Genomic DNA, 2,857 nt, shown 5'->3' with positions numbered 1-2,857 from the left:
CATTGAAGAGAACTTGAATGTGCATTTAAGATTCACGATTCCCAGAGGAAGAGCAAAGAGCGGAGCTGATCTTGGAGGGCGAGTGCACTGCGCAGTGCATGATGGGATTTGAAGTTTTCTTGCTTCTCATTTCAGGTTCCCGAAGGCAATGCGTCAACGTAGAACTACATTTCCCGAGAGGCCGCGGGGTGACTCGCTTCCCTTCCGCATACGGGGCTTGTTTTCTTAGAAACATTTAGTCAAGTATTTCAGATTTCACAAAACCGCCAAAGCCCAGGCCCAGGGGGATGGAGAGCAGAGAATAATGGAGACATAGTTAGTGTGGGGAATGGGGAGGGTGAACTAGGGAGAATCAGGGGGAATGGGGAGAGAGAGAGAGAGTGGAGAAGAGCATGGATATAAGGGAGAATTGAAAGAGAGGGAGAACTAAACAGAATGAGGGAGAAATTGAGGGAACTAGGGAGAGAATGGAGAGGGTGAAAGAGGAATGCAGACATAATGAAGAAGAGGGAGTGAAAATGTGAGAAAAGCACAGGGTGGCAGGCGGAGGCAACGAGTTTGACAGATTAGAGTAGTGGGTCCCAACCTTTTTTAGCTCATGGCCCCCTTGTGCTCTTTAAAATTTTCTGTGCCCCCCCCCCCCCCCCTGACATTATTAGCGGGAAAAAGGTGGGCCCCTTCATTGAACCTGTGGCCCCCTAAATCCCCAAATGTTTCTGTGGCCCCCCTGAGATTTGCCATGGCCCCAGGTTGGGAATCACTGGATTAGAGCAAAAGGGTAACAAGAAGGGGAGGGGCAGGGATAGAAGGAATGAGAAGGATACAGTGAAGAAGTAGGGGGCAGAGAATGATCAGTGAAGGAGCGGCTGAGTGAGGGACAGGAATGGAGAATGAAGCAAAGAGCAAGAGGAGTGACAGAAAATGTCAATAACAAAATGAGAGAGGAGATGAAATGGAAGGGAAAGTGAGAGTCGTCGAGTGATAGGATCCAGATAATGGGATTAGCTGTAATGAGGGGTTGTACAAATTTGGGATTGTTTATTCTGGAGTGATGGAGGCTGCGGGGGACATGAGAGAAGTTTTTTTTAATCATGAGAGGTGTAGATGGGATTTCTCAGAATGGAAATGTCAAATGTTAGAGTGTACAGCCTTAAATTGAGAGGGGAAAGTTTAAAGGAGATTTATGAGGCACGTAATTTTTTTACAGTGAGTGGTAAATGCCAGGAACATGCTGCAAGGGGAAGTGGTTGAAGCAGATAAAATATCAACGTTTCAGAAACAGATACATTTAGACAGCCACACGAAGAGGCAGGAAATTGAAGGATATACAGTAGTTCATGTGCAGGCAGATGTGCATTTTAAATTTGCATCATAGTTGACACAAACATAGACTGGAAAGGCCCATTACTGTGCTCTACTGTTCTGTGTTTAAGATGTAGAGGGGAGATGTTGAGTGACAGAAGATGCAGTGAAACTACGTGAAGCAGATAAATAAGGACTGAAGAAGGATAGGAGGGAGGAGAGGAACAGTGTGTATGAGGCAGAATGAGAAAGATGAATTCAAGGTTTCAAGGTCAGTTTATTGTCACATGTACCAATTAAGGTACACTGAAATTTGAGTTACCATACAGCCATACGAAGTGAAAAGCAACAAGACACATGACCACATACAAATTAACATAAACATCCACCACAGTGGATTCCACATTCCTCACCGTGATGGAAGGCAATAAAGTTCAAGCTTCTTCCTCTTTGTTCTCCCGCGGTCGGGGCAGTCAAACCATCCGCAGTCGGGGTGATCAAAGCCCCCGCAGCCGGCGATAGAAGCCCCGTCGGGGTGATCGAAATTCCTGCGTCGGGGCAGTTGAAACTCTCTCCGCGGCAAGGAGCTCCCGAGTCGGCTTCTTACCGGAGACCGCGGGCTTCACAATGTTAAAGTCCACAGGTCCCACGGTTGGAGCTTTGATCCCCGGCAAAGGGATCGCAAACTCCGCGATGTTAAAGTCCCGCGGCTTGGAGCGCCCGTTGGTCCCCAGGCAGGGTCGCCAACTCCACGATGTTAGGCCGCAGTGGGGATGGAGATACGATATGGAAAAAAAATCGCACCTCCGTCGTGGTAAGAATTCAAGAAGCGAATAGACGATTCAATAGAAAAAGTAAGACAGACAAATGATTAGCAATATGAAATTATCTCAGCGTAGGTTAATCCACACTAAATTGATGAAGGAGGTGAAATATATTTTTTCCTTGTATTATGAGCTAAACTACATTTCCTATGTGGGAAATGGTAGCAGATTCAATAGAAATGTTGAAAGGAGATTGCATTACTACTTGAAGGGAGAATGATTACAGGGTTCTGAGGAAAGAAGACGGGTGTGGGGCTAACTGGTTGTTTAATTAAAAGACCCAAAGCAACTCTGAATGGCTTCTTTCTTTGCTCTGTCATAATGTTAAATATACTATGGCTAAATTGGATAGAACTACAAAATGGTTACAGAAATATTCCAATTGATCTTTGCCTGTTTGACCAGGTAGAGGCTACAAATAAATTACACGGTTCATTATTAACAATTTACATTAACTGTACTGTTGTTTGTTTTAATGCATACCAGCGGGACTGAGTTTTGTGAATGATTAGTACCAGGTCATATTAACACCCCCACCCCGTAAAACCCTAACCCGTTATTTAAACAGCAAGCATAAACTATACTGGAAACCACCATGAGAGATGGAGCTCGCCCCCGACAAGTATGACGGGCTCGGGCCAAAGCCTCCGGGACGCTTGTGCCCCGAAAAAGAGTAACATTTTCTCTGACCAAAACTCACATGGAGGCGAACTTTCCAGAAGGATTTGGAA

The 2,857-nt window shown here is 45.5% G+C and overlaps 1 long non-coding RNA gene across 1 annotated transcript; it reads left to right on the top strand.

The window, feature by feature from the left end:
* The first annotated feature begins 764 nt into the window (after positions 1 to 764).
* LOC116989206 lies at positions 765 to 1,468 on the top strand. The gene is made up of 2 exons (XR_004416172.1): positions 765 to 911; positions 948 to 1,468. It is a non-coding gene; the product is annotated as an uncharacterized LOC116989206 (long non-coding RNA).
* The last annotated feature ends 1,389 nt before the right edge of the window (positions 1,469 to 2,857 follow it).

This window comes from Amblyraja radiata, chromosome 28 (genome assembly GCF_010909765.2).
Source record: "Amblyraja radiata isolate CabotCenter1 chromosome 28, sAmbRad1.1.pri, whole genome shotgun sequence".
NCBI lineage: Eukaryota > Metazoa > Chordata > Chondrichthyes > Rajiformes > Rajidae > Amblyraja > Amblyraja radiata.
Note: the sequence above shows the minus strand (reverse complement) of the source record. Positions and strands in the feature narration are given on the sequence as shown.